The 14,439-nt window shown below is 47.2% G+C and overlaps 1 protein-coding gene across 2 annotated transcripts in view; it reads right to left on the reverse strand.

The window, feature by feature from the left end:
* Positions 1–14,439, reverse strand: part of ANKRD29 (ankyrin repeat domain 29) — a 574,113-nt gene that overhangs the window by 48,081 nt on the left and 511,593 nt on the right. The window lies entirely within an intron of this gene.

The following is a 14,439-nucleotide window of genomic DNA, read 5'->3' on the forward strand; positions in this document are numbered from 1 at the left end:
AAAAAAAGTTTTGAATGTATTTTTTTTATATTAAAGGGTTTATTTTAAGTTTGTATGATAAAATAAGTGTTAAAAAAAACAGGAGTTTGGGGGGACCCCCCCATAAAATAAAAAAATAAAAAATTAGAAACTTTTTTTTTGTGACACTTTTGTGTCAGAACTTTTGTCATTCGAAACTGTGACTGTCGAAACAGTCACTATGAACCTTTCACAGCCAGCGTTGCTTGTGGCTTCCAATTTAAAACATGTACTACAATGAGGTTGCCCACGATGTAGGAGTAAAAATAAAGGTTCATTGAGTTGAGCTGTTCAAGGCCCTCGACAACACATCAAGTTCCAGATCCAGAAAATGAAAGAGACATCAGAGACCCAATGTGAATGTGGGTTTTAGTGTCATCCCGTCACTCTTCCAGGATTAGGTACACAATGGGCCTCATTACGAGTGTGACCGGCGAGTTGCCGCCGACCCCGTAACACCGGATCCGCCGCCTGATTTCCCGGTGCCACTGGGACATTGCAAGTCCCAGCGGAGCGGGAAGACAGGCGGCAGGTTTTGTAAGTCCCCATTCCCATGGAGTCCAATAGGACTCTATTGGAATGGGGACTCAGAAGCACCGGCACCGTTGCTAACAGTGTCGTTGCTTCCATGGCAACTCTACCTTCCGCTGTCACTGCGCCCGGTAGGGTCAGACCTGGCGGGCACAATGGCCCTGGCAGGCAGACTCATAGAGTGGCGGTCCGGAAACAAGGGTGCCGGTGAGCTTACCAGCACCCTTGTTTCCAGACTGCCAAACTCGTAATGAGGCCCAATGTCTATCATTGGCCCAGTGTTCATGTTTCCATGTACAAAGAACGTGCATGGAAACACTATACTGAGGACATGTGTATTGGGTGGTTTTACCCTTTACACACCTCCCTTAAAGGCACCATGTTCATAAATACCCAGCAGAGGTCATAGTCCCATGTAGAGTTAATGTCCCACAAGCAGGCTCTAAGCTCTACAACGTAGGCAGGGGTGAAGGTATACATATGGCACCTTGTGACATCACTTAAGAAATATCTCCTAACTCTCTACTTTGATTGTGTGATTAAGTCGATTCTGATTATAAGAGCCCACGACCCGGGACTCTAGTGCACCTTTCTATAGTCCCCCTTTTATTTACTCTTTGGCCGTATGTATAGGAGTCAGCTCTCTTAGAGGCCGGGGACGCCGGTGTGCAGTGTGCACTTTTTTAAAACCTTTATTTATCATTAGCATGGCATTAGGTATATATAAACAATTTGTTTCATTCAACTGAGAGTGACATATTCAGTTCAACATTCAAACAACCCGTCTGCTACATGGCACAGTTTAAATATCATTAGTCTCTATCTGCCCTTCCTCTTCTGCCGAATAACTAGTTTCCGTGTGCAGATATGACCTAAGTGGGGCCCATATGTCTTTCGGCCGAGAGTAAGTTTGCACAGCCCTCACGTACATATCCTCATTTTCCTGCGTGAGGATCAGGTGACTGAGCCATGATTGGGTGGTGGGGGGAGCTCTGGACTTCCACTTCAGAAGTACGAGTTTCTTGACTACCGCCCCCGCCACTGCAAACAGCCTTCGCACTTTTATGGCCTTTCCGATGTCTCCGAAAAGGTACTTTGCCGGGGTCGCCGGAACATGGATGTCCAGTATCTCGCTCATTGTCTCTGCTAGCTCCTTCCAGGACTGATGAATCGGGGGGCAGTACCAGTACATATGAATCGAATCTGCTCCCTTCGTTCTGCAATTGGGGCAAGCTGCACGTTTAGATGGGTCAAACTTGGCGAACTTTTTTGGTGTAACATGCAATTGGTTTAGTATCTTGAATTGTATAAGACGAAGGGTGGCGTTAAGGGATATGGTTTTAGTGAATTTGCAGTATTACGTCCATTTCTGCTTGTCAATTTCGATATTGAGGTCTTTCTCCCACTTGCGCTGCATCGTATTAGTCGAAGGGGTATGCAATTGCACCTTCCTGTATATTTCAGCGATGCCACTCTTGAGCCCTGTCGGAGTCAGGATCTCGGTCTGGAACCCATGTACTGGCGGTTTCTCCAGAAAAGTCGGCCAAATCGCTCTGCAGGCTGCTTTCAGACGGTAGTATTGCAATGCCGGTATCAAACCAGTGCCGATTCTGTTATTGATCTCCATCATTGTAATGAAGCGGCCTTCCGGGAACAGGTCCCCCAGTTTGGCTCTGCGTTCTGCATCCCATCTGTGATGCAGCGTGCGATCCATAGTTGGTTCCAGATCCGGGTATGCCCAGAGTGGGGTATGCAGCCAATACGGGACGTCGCATCGCACTCTTTTCAGGATTTGCGTCCATGCACGGACCGTGGACGATACAGGATCCGCCAGAACCCTCTCTTCCTTTGCTGTGGTAAACAACATGCCCTGGAGGTTTTTTAGTGCCGTCGCAAACCCCTCAGCGTGTATGTGTGCATACTGCTCCGTGTCTTGGGACCAGTATCTGGCAAACTGGGCCTGGGCCGCATGATAATATAGCTGATAGTCAGGCGCTGCCAGGCCCCCTGAATCGTAATGTTCACACAATTTAGTCCAGCCAATCCTGGGTGCACAACCTCCCCACACGAAGTGCGTGCTGTGCCTCTGCATGGCTTCAAAGAATTTCCGACCCAGCCAAATGGGGATTCCTCTGAAAAGGTATAATAATTTGGGCACTATCACCATTTTCAGTAGGGATATTCGGCCGTACATGGAGAGTGGTAGTGTCGACCAGAATTTGAGTTTTGTCTCAATTGTGCCAGGAACGGGCCGTAGTTGTTTGCGTATAGCGTTTTCATGTCTGTCGCCAGAATGATCCCCCGATGTCGGGCCATGGTAGGCGACCATTGAAATTGTGCAGTAGCCTCCGATTGTGTGACAGATTTAGTTAGCGGTATAATTTCTGACTTGAGCCGATTAATCTTGTACCCAGAATATTTCGTAAAGTATGCGATATCCTGCATTATCGGAGGGAGGGAGGTGAGTGTCTGGGTCTCTGACATATAACATCGTATCATCAGCATAGAGGGAAATGAACTGAGGTTTCCCCATGATGCATATTCCTCTCCATGCATGCCTTGTACGCAGGAACTCTGCCATCCCTTCTATGGTAAGAGCAAAAATCAGCGGGGAAAGGGGGCATCCCTGCCTCGTTCCCCTTTGTAGCTCGAAGCTGGTCGAGATAGTCGCATTAGTCTTGACCTTGGCAGTGGGCTTATGGTACAGGATTTGCAAACTTCGAGTGAATCCCGGGCCAAAGCCCATCTTCTGCAGGATGGCATACATAAATTGCCATGAGATGGAATCAAACGCCTTTTCCGCGTCCAAAGTCACTGCCACTGTCCTCTTCCCTGGGTCCATTTGGGATGCGATGGCGAAAAATCTGCGGAGATTTAGGGCAGTAGAGCGAGAGGGTATGAAGCCTGATTGGTCAGGATGAATCAATTTGTTCATATGCGGATTCAGTCTGTTGGCAATAGCTTTGGCTATAATTTTCGCATCCATGTTGATAAGTGATAGAGGTCTGTAAGAGGAGGAGTCCTGGGGAGATTTGTGTGGCTTTAGCAGGACGGTTATTATGGCCTCATGTAAAGTTGTAGGCAGGGTGCCCATCTCCAGAGATTCCTCCCACATCTTCAAAATCCGGGGAGCTAACTCCATAACAAAGGTTTTGTAAAGGTCTGTTGTAATACCGTCAGCTCCTGGCGCTTTCTCTCTTTTTAAATCTTTAATCGCTTGGGTTATGTCTTCAACTGCTAGCGGGGTATCTAGCAGCAGCCTGTCTTCAGCGCCGAGTTTAGGAAGCGAATAGGAGTCCAAGTGATGTTGAAGTTCTTCAATGGATACCTGGTCATTGTTCTGGTATAATCTGGAGTAGAACTGAAGGAAGACATCATTAATCTCCTTTTGGTTCGTAAGGGTTGTTCTATGCTCGTTGACGATGCTTGTAATATGCCCCTGGTCCAGTTCCGATCAGATGAGGTTGGCCAGAAGACTACCCGACTTGTTTCCCTCGCCATATCCCCTAGCTTTCATGGGCTGCATCATATAGAGTACTTCCTGGTCGGCTAGCTTGTTGAATGTTTCAGTAGCCTCCTGTAAGGTGGCTAAAGTATTCTTCCCCGGTGCTGCAGTGTATACTTCCTACGCTCTTTTTATGTTGGTTTCTGCCTGAGTTAGGGTCAAGCGGATCTCACGAAGTCTACCGTGCACCGTGGCAATCAGATGGCCCCTCAGCCAGACTTTAAAGGTTTCCCATATTGTACTAGCCGATGAGACGGAGCCTTCATTGCGCTCGAAGAATTCAGTCACTTCTGTACGAAGCACATCCACCAGTGACTCGTCTCGTAGAGGTTGTGGTGGCATTTTCCACATTCTGTAGTTTTTGGGCGTGGAGTCGAGCTGGATGTCTAGCAAAATCGGGGAATGGTCAGAGAGGGTGCGGGGTAATATAACACATTCTTTAGTCTCTTGGATGCATTCCTTAGAGCATAACCAGAGGTCAATGCGGGAACTCGAGCCGTGGACATATGAGTGAAAAGTAAAGTCTTTGCGGTGGGGATATAGCTCTCGCCATGCATCGGCCAATGATAATAATCGCATGGCATGTTTGAGGGTAGATGCCGTCTTCGTCTCCCTTCTCTTGCAAGTCATCGACCTATCCATTTCAGGGTCCAGGATGGTATTAAAATCCCCACCCCAGATCACCCTTGCCTCTCCTATTGGTGATATTGCTGCTAGTACTTGATGGTAGAACTCCAGAGAGTCCACATTGGGACCATATGTGTTAAGGACTATTATGTCCTGCCCCCGTATCGTCCCCCACACTATAATGTATCTGACGTCAGGATCACAAGCAGTTTTAGTGACGGCAAACTTGACTCTCGGGTGAATGATTGTTGCGACCCCTCTGGATTGCGTTGAGTAGCTGGTGGCAAACATTTGGCGACCCCAAGCCTGGTGTAGAGATTTCACTGTCTTTTCAGTAGCATGAGTTTCCTGCAGCAACAGAAAGTCGATTTTATGTCTATTGGCATATGCCATAACTTTCCTTGCTTTGATGGGATTAGCCAGCCCCCTTACGTTCCAGGATAGGAGCCTAATGCTCAGCCCCACTCTGAGAGTTCGAGTCTTCTGCCATGTGAGGTAAGTGTCCTGTCCATGTCGCACTGAAGCCTGCCTCTCGAGTTTTGCCATGCCATATTTTCTATCAAACTCAACAAAGTCTAACAGTATCCCCCAACGTGGGGAAGATTCCCAATCCCCCTCTCCCCTCCCTCACCAACCCCCCAATCGGGCGGTGTATCCCCCATAACTACTTGCAGTACTGCGAAAAAGAAAAAACTGGGGAGGTGGCATGCTACATTGCCATCTCCAGGTCTGCAGCCTTCTAGAATATTGTCTCCACTATTGCATCACTCCCCTTTTGGCGGGTTTATACAGGATTGCCTGGGAGGTCGTATCTGCATCCTATTGGTGAGTTCTCAGCCATTATTTGTGGTGGTAGGGACGTTTGCTTCAACATATTTCAGGGCTTCTTCCGGCAATTCCAAAAAGTGGGCTCTGCCTGCGTGTTGCAAATGAAGTTTTTCCGGGTACATCATGGCATAGATCAATTTCCTCTCATGCAACACATTCTTTACTCCATCAAACGTACGCCTAGCAGCTTGTACCGCCGATGAGAAGTCCGGGTACATGTGTACCTGATTAGAATCATACATCAGTGGGGCTTTTTCGCGTGCAAGCTTTAGGATCAAATCCGGTCTCTGTAATTCAATAGATGGCCAGCGCTCTACGGGCTCTTTCCACCAGAAATTGACTGGAGAATTGAGCATCAGGGAATAGAGAGCGAATCATCTCTTCTAGGAACTGCTCCATGGGCTTGTTGAGCTTCGTTTCAGCAACCCCAACCACACGAATGTTATTCCGCCGTGCCCGTGTTTCCAAATCCTCACACTTTGCCTGCAGAGTCTTAATGGTTTTGTGTATGTCCATTAAATTCTTGCTGTGTGTGGTGGTCGTGTCTTCTAAGGTGCCCACCCTCTCCTCCACCTCTGCAACTCTGGCATTGACCTTCCGCATGTCTGGCCATATGGACGCTATGTTCCCACCTATGTAGTCAGCTTGCTGTTAATTGCTGCAAATCCTTTCTCCATCGCCGACATGTATGGGATCATGTCTTGTTCTGGCGGATTCTCTGGGGGATTATCTAAGGGTGCTGATTGTACTGGAGTCAATGTGGGGGTGGACGCAAATGTGTCCAGGGGTCCCCTCTTCTTGTTTTTAGAGCCTCCTCCCATCATGCCTGCGACAGCGACCCCCAACCGTGTGTGTGGTGATGGTATCTAGCTGCCGGCTTGACGTGTAGATAAAAAAAAAAAAAAAGGAGCCGGGCTTACTTTCACTTTTAGGGTTATCTGTCAGGGTACCATTCAGCACCAGTGGCCTCAAGTCTTCAGCAGGTGGTGGGTTGCTGCCCTGAAGGAGTCACTTTGCAATGGTGAGTTAGGCAGCCGAGGCACAGTGTCCAAACCTGGGCAAGCTTCCCGGTCAACAAGTCCACCGTATGGCTTTTCTGTTTTTATTGTATGTTTACTCCCACAGCGATTCGGGAGCGGGATCACAATCCACCCCGCAAACCCGCCGCCTACGCAGAGGATGCCCCGCACTCCCTCAGGGCCTTCCCGGTTCTGCGCCCTCCCCCGGGGGCCGATCCATCCCCCCGAACCGCTTACCCGCCGTCTTCATGCAGCAGGGCTCAGGGGAGACTCGCACAGCCGGCGCCCCTGGGGAGCGGGCGCACGCGAGGATCTGTACGGACACACCTCCACCCGTCTCCAGCGTCCGCTACAACCCGGGTATGGGCCGACAGTCCCAGGACCACAACTGCTTTAAGGAGCCCGGATTCTGGGCCCCCGCACAGGCCCCGCTGGTTGTAGGATGGAACAACCGTCCGCCAGCTCCGATGTTATTGTTTCAGCGTGGGGCCGAACAGGGAGCCAGGACCTCCCGCCTCCAGCAGCGTCGACAAATCCCGCGGACCGAGGCCGTGTAATGTGCAGGTATTTGGGCCAGTCTTCCACACACGTCCCTGCCAACAGTATTTGGGGAGAGAATGTAGTTTCTCATCGGGAGACCACAGGATTTTAACAAAAAGGGGTTCACAGGCTGCGGAGCTTCTGGTTCAGGTGGCCATTTTCCACGGCGTGCAACAGCGCCCCCTGTGCAGTGTGCATTTTTGAAAGGCTTCCCTGTATTAAACAGGATCCCTCTAATATGTGAAGCCCAATGACAGTTATGTCTTAAGTGTATTTTATATGTGACCTCCTAAATATGTAGTCGATGTTAAGTGGGTATATTATTTCTTCATGAGATGTGAACTGTGCAAACCTTCTAGTTTCACTGCTACGTCAGACACGTAGGCTGCCTATTCAAGTGACGTGGAGGCACTGTGCATGCATTTCTGTCCTCTTTTGTTAAAATGTATCTGTATTTCCTAACCTGATGAAGTCATATTAATGTTTGAAATGATGTGCATACATGTTTTAATAGGTATTTCCTTAATTTACCCTTGGAATACAGAATAAAGATGTGGCTATGCGATGCTGCACGGGAAGGGAGGGGACGCCACGTGGCTGCCCAGCAGAACAGAACTAAACAAGCCTCCCACCTGCTTTCCTACCCTGGAAAGGTCAGGCTCCAGGAGGAGGTGACAGGTGGCCTGTCCTGTGAAGGATACACACTCCAGAGCTGTGACTCTGAGGAGGAGGGATCACAATACACAGCATATCGGGAGAGCGTCCAATCTTCTTTTCGTTGCACAGCTCTGCCAGGAGGCGCTAGGAAGATTTCGAGAGGCTGCATTGCTGTGCTGCGGGAGGGTTTATAACAATATGGGACCTTACCTTTCTAGCTGCGGAAGTAACAACTCACCCTGGTGCCAGCAGATCGGTATCAGGTAATAATATCCCCATATATAGGGTCGCCGTAAATAATATCGCCGGGAAAATGTCGTGGCGATATTATTTGGGTGACCATATATATGGGGACAGGGGCACAAAAAAAAAGTTTTAAAAAAAAGTTTGGGGTGTTGCGGGGGTGTCCCCCGCATGTTCCATGCAATAATGTCGCCACAAAAAACTGCCATTTTTCGGTGATATTTTTGCATGGCGAGATTTTTGTGGCGACATTATTACATGGAACCAGCAGATCTCCCCTTTGATGGGTTATTATTATCGTTATTATTGGGGTATTTATTGAGCGCCGACCTAGCTTCAGGAAGCAACACTCCCTTCTAAAGTACCGGGAAGTTCACAGTGAGGAAAGCAAAGATACAGCGGAGCGGGGAGCTGACTCTGGGGGAGGAGGATGGATGAGGTGGCATAGATCCTTGAAGCAGAGTACAAACCTTCGCCTGAAAGTCCGGCCTTGCAGATGAACAGAGGACTTGGCTGGAGGATTGTAGAAGGTCCCCGGCAAGACTTGTGCCCTACATGCTGGGTCTGTGGTACCTTCCTGTACCCAAAGACGTAAATGAATGAACTACACCTTTGCATGTTCCCCCTGATGTCCTGTGAAATCGAAGGAGTACATCCCAACGGAGAACGCCTGTCATATGTCCTGAAAATATTTGAATACAGAATGGTGCAAACTAACAGTCTTAGGATCCCTAAATTTAAACTGATAAAAACTGGAGGAACTTGCTTCCCGGTCATGGCTGCCCAGCTTTGGAATTCTATGCCCGACTCCCTTACAGCCACACCATCCTTTCAAACTTTCAAAAATGATGCAAAAGCGTGGCTGCGCTCCCTTGACCAGTAGGTATGACCTTGTGCATGACGAGGATTTATCTGTCTCTGTATATATAACTGCTGTTGGAAATAACTTGTAACTTGCCAGAAAATGCACATGTAAATGTGATTCTGTCTATAATGCCTGTAACCATTAACTGTCCTGCGCCCAGATATCTCAGGGTTGGGAGCGCCATATAAATGAATAAACAATACAACAATTTGCAAGTCGCTAACACCCCGATGTTTTTCCAGAAATGTTGGCAAGTGTTTCAAAAATGTGGAGCCAAATATCTTAGGAACCCTGCTTGCAATGTATGCACGTCACCTTAATTCTCAGCACGAGAGCTTTCCCCTTAGTTGCTTCCACACCAATTCTACCAAACCAAAGTTAAGACACAGCGCCTCATTACACGTTTGGAAGTCTGGTGAAAAAAGTGGCAGTAATTCTGTTCCTGTCACTTTTCCCACACCGCCATATTATCACTTTTGGTGGATTTACCACAGGCGGAATTACTGCGCGGAAGTTGGAAAGTTCTCATTGGCACATGAAAAAAGAAGCAATGTAAATATGCAATTTAAATCTGGTTTAGTAAACACGTTTGTCAATTATGTAATAATTATTGAAAGTGAAAGTCAATAGAGCGAGTGTAAGTACCTTTTCGGTTCTATTCGTCGTAGTTGTTAGGTAACTGAACAGAGCAAAAAGGAGTCGTTGAGACTTGGGGTGAAATAGACAGTCATGAAGGCAGCAGAAACTCCAATGTTGCCCGATCAGAAAGGGTTTGTTGATATTTATCAAATAGGCGTCTTGGAATTTCCATAGAGACATGTCAATAGATTGCGCACAGATGATGTTTGAATGAGACGTGCACAAGCGTGGTGACAAGGGGCGTAAGCTAAAAGTTAGCGCCTGCTGATGTCGCCTTGAAGGCGGGTGTTATGGTTTACTGCTGCCAGGGCACTTGAACTTAGGGCGATTCATCAACAGACAAGATTATCACAAGACGTTGGTGTATGACCCGTGAGGTTCGAATGTCTACATGTGAGAAAATCAAAGGTACTATGCGTTGGAAGAAGAATTCTGATCTATCAATATATGGTCGAAAATTCATGGCCTATCCATGCGACCAATGAAATTCCTGAGAGAACTATCCCTAAGTCTGCAGATGTGGAATCCTCATCAGGTTTATCCATATTCTGCAATATCTTGACAGCCCCCCCCCCCAAAGCATCAACACTGTTTTGTAGGTGGTAATAGACCAGGTTATTGATATGTCAATCTTTAGCGGGTTCTGCCAGGGAAAGACTGCTTCTCCACCCTTTGCATGGGTAGGTTAGGTGTCAGACCAAGCAATCAGTCATGTGGTGTATCTGTGCTGACCAGCAATTCTGCTGAAAGTCAGGCACGACAACCTGCCCCTATCCAACTAGTTTTATATCATTTTCTTTTTCATATCTGTCGACCAGCCCAGAAGAATCCCTTCAGCATTTTATAGATATAGTGCAGTATGTAATAGTGGTTATTTGTAAAAGAACGAAGCAATGCGGGCAGTCTAATCCTCGTAACTGCTACAAGATGTCCCATCACTGACATTTGTGACTTTCCCAATTTTTTCAAATTCTGCGGTAGTGTCCCTATTATATTTGACGGACAGTATTTCTGAAATGTATTTATGCCTCCCGTTCTTTCTATACGTAGGTTCTTAAATTCCTCCTGGGCCAACAATAGCGGGCTGCCTACGCCTAGCCATATATGGTCACCTGCTAATGGGAATAGCACAGCTTTGTCAAGGTTATCTTGTTAACTTTTATTTTGGGCTAATAGGTGGGGCTTATACACCACCTGTAAGTAGAAACTATTGCATTTGAGTACAGGTGGAAGGGAGAAGACATGTCCCTCATTCCGAGGTTGGTGCTAGTCATGGCGCTATTAGCGCCAATAACGGTACCGCCACCGATGTGGTGATATGGGGACTTACCGGTCCATTCCGCCCTTTGCGGGACCGGTAAGTCCCCATTTGAAATGCCATTCCCATTTGAGCCCCCATAGGACTCAATGGGAAGGGGGAAGGCGGCAATAACGGTATTGCAAATTGCGGTACCGTAATTGACCTCGGTTTCCCTTTGCGGGTTCCGTCTTTAACGTCTGCTAAAACCAGGCGATAAGGAAGGACCCGCAAAGGGACCTCGGAATATGGGGCAAAGGGATTACCGGCACCGGTGTCATTACCGGTGCCCGGTATCCCTTTGCGCCCGGGTTGTAATGACCCTCGCGATGAGGGACACACAACTTGTGGGTATTGTGTGGTTATTTACACACCCACTGAGTGTCCACGGAAATGCTAATCTCTACGGCCATCCCCACCCACTACCTGCCCCATCTCACCCAAAACATATCCTTCTGGGATCTCTTTGACCTTATTCTGTCAAGAGATAACATCGAACTTTAGCCTGTCACTGTAATTTCTATGCAGTCTGCTGGGCACTAATGGTTTAATTACAGCTGCAAATGGCTACTGGAGTAATACAAATGTCTTAAATAAGTGTGCCTTCTGCCACTTGATTCATATCTTTTCCATACACGGAAGTCCTGTTAAAAACAGGCAAAAGCAATGCCAACAGTTTAGGTTTGAGATATGCTGCCAAATGCCCAGGTAATCAATCTATTTTTATGGCCATTATACCAATGCCTAGCAAAAGCCCATCCCATGCATACACAAAAGCCCAAACCGTTGGCTTTGCCAATGCTCGTTTTAGGTTGGGATGACTTTATAGTATCAAGGGTTGCCAGGACTGCCAATCAGACAGACAGACAGACTGCCAATCAGTAACACGAGTTAACAATATATCATTAGCGTAGAGGGGCAATAGACTCCTATTATCCTCAGTCTCAATGCCATATTGCATGTGTCCTGGCTAGCGCCCCCTGCTAAGCACCCCTCTGCAGTGAGAACATGCTTGAGCCACGTCTGTTCGTCCTGACATGGGCTAAACATAGTCTGGTTGTGATGTCTGTTAGCATTTATGAGTGGGAAAGAGCAGAAGAGCTGTGTTGCGTTGCCCACATTGTACTGTGGTGATTCCTGATTATTCAACAGTGGATCTTGGCTTTCTGAGTCACGTGGGAGATGTCTGCTTGCATCTCAGTGGCCACTACCAAAAAGGGCAGATTCTGGCTCCTTAGTGATTAAGGGCGCTGTGCAATCCAGCAACCTACTTGTAATTGGCAATATGCTTCTTCCTTATGCATAATCATAATCAGTGCTCCACATAAGATTTTGAAGTGGGAGTATTTTACTCCCTATTTTTTAAAGATGGGAGTAAAATCATTTTTTGGGGAGTAAAAATGGAAATCCATTTCCTAATGGGAGTATTTTATGAGCCAGTAAATGTTTTTACTGGAAAACGGAAATGTTTTTGTAATAATTATTTCTTTGCACCTAGTTACTCATGTAAATTTAAAGAGCAAAGTTTACTTCTTCCGATCAAGCAGTAATAAAAAGCAGGGGACCAAGGTCCTGCGTCTCTGTTCCCTATTTTTTGTTGGGAGTATTTTTACTCCATATTTTTGTTTTTGTGGGAGCATTCGCCTATTTTTAGGGAGTAAACGTGGCCGCTACACCCCTTATCTGTAGGGCCGGTCATAACCTAGTCCTATTCATTTGCATAAAAGTTGTTTGTTGGTGCGATTAATACAGCTGGCTTGTGCTTTTCACTACAAGGCGCTTTTCTCAAGGCTTGTTGGATAATTCTTATTAGATGGGCTAGGATGGCTTAACAATGAACTGGGTACTTAGACTTTTAAATGGTTCTGGTTCTGCTGTGAATACAATCCTTGACCTGGACTGGAGGGCTGTATCAAAGTTTACAAAGAGGCCTCAAAGTCTGTATTATTTCAAAGAGAAGTCGCCATGACCCTAATTATAGTTGGCATATTGCAGGGACTTGCCATTCCATATCATCTCCATAACCACACACAGCCACTTCCGGCAGAGAGAGTGCAGCGCTTCACCAGCACCCAGTAATACTAAGGCTTTTCTGGTTTGGTTCCTGATCCCCTCAGACATCGAACGGTACAATCTGAGCGGACCGCGGGGCGCGTTTCTAGCAAGAGGAAAGCCAGTCCGCATCTATCTTATGTTCTAACCCCCTTTGCCCACAAGCTTTGCTATAATCTTGAGGCTGTGTGCTTTCTGCCTGCCGTTGAGAGGATAATGAATTCCTTATTATCTCATGCTGGGGGTCAGTACTCCTTTTTGTATGATTTATTTTTAAAGTGTGCACAAGTGAGGAATCAATGCTCTAAAGGTGCTTGTTAAATGTCCTTCCCAGTATCAGCGAATCTTGGGGCATTGCCCCGGGTCTTGCTGTAATGCCACACTTGCTCTGAAGTGTTGTGACTTCCCCCTCCAAAATCTATGCGGCTTTAGTCCAGATGAATCATATTCAGCATTGAGCTCGTTTGTCGCTGGGCCCCTCTCTCCCATTGGCTGTGAATGGCTGTTCTTCCTTTCCGCCTGACCTCTAACCTTCTTAGCCTGTGCTCCCTCCATTTTAAGTGCTGGTGAGCGAGGCCAGCGCCCTATAGAATGTGTCAATATATATGTATCTCATCTCTACTAATCAGTAGGTCGTCAGCCACAGAAAGCCACAGATTGTCGTTGAATCCCAGATGATGATACAGGATGCTCCCCCTTTTAGAAATATTCCGCATTCACTTTGCCCCTCAGGATAGAGCACAACATTAGGGTCACGTCATGGTAATGTTTCCGGTACTTAGTATTTTAAAATACTGAAGTGGCTTTTAAGAATGTGTCTAAGCAGTCGTTTTTGGACACTGATAAAACTCTTTAACCATGGCGAGAAGGTGTTTAATCTTGGCTTGTGTCCCTTTTTTTGGGGATATATTGCATTTACCTTACCCCTCTTCCTGTCTTCCTCTCACTACACAGTATGTTATTAGTCATGTTCCGCATTAGATGCACAAGGAACTCTACGTTCCACATTTCAAACATGAAGGGAGCTTTATAAAGCTTGCACGCAGTTGGGTTAACCCTCACACGCTTATACTCCTTGCTTGGCGATATACCATTGATGCATTGAGGGTCTCAAAAAACTTTGCCTGATGAACGACCCACCCGCAGTCATATTCTGTCCACCAAAGCATATTGCACCTGTTTCCCCTCTGTGGGTCCTTCTACCATTAGTGAGAGCCTTCCTAGTTATCTTAGTCCCTGGTGCAATAGTCTTGTAAAAGAATACTCTGCTGACCCCATTGTATAAATGTGCCTATTTCTTTTAGTTGTGTGGGCGGCTTACCTAGTTCCCTTGAATGCCCGTCACCACCCAGCAGGCTACGAGGGCTGGCTCGCTTCTTCTTATCTGAGTGAGCCTGGTGTGTATGGCTCCCGCCTTCGTCTGCCATCAGGTCTGGTGGCCTCCAGAACATTACTCACTCACTGGCCGTGGTACTTGGCAGTAACTCCCCGGCCCTTGCTTTTTACCCGGTATCTCCTTGTCGGATACAGCTGGATTCAGAGAGGGGCAACATGTCTACCGGCTGCTGATATGATGTCCTTCAGAGAGATCCTTGGTTGAAGGGGCCAGGCCAGATTG

The sequence above is a fragment of the Ambystoma mexicanum genome, chromosome 5q (assembly GCF_040938575.1).
Source record: "Ambystoma mexicanum isolate Mex_15411 chromosome 5q, UKY_AmexF1_1, whole genome shotgun sequence".
In the NCBI taxonomy this organism is placed as follows: Eukaryota; Metazoa; Chordata; class Amphibia; order Caudata; family Ambystomatidae; genus Ambystoma; species Ambystoma mexicanum.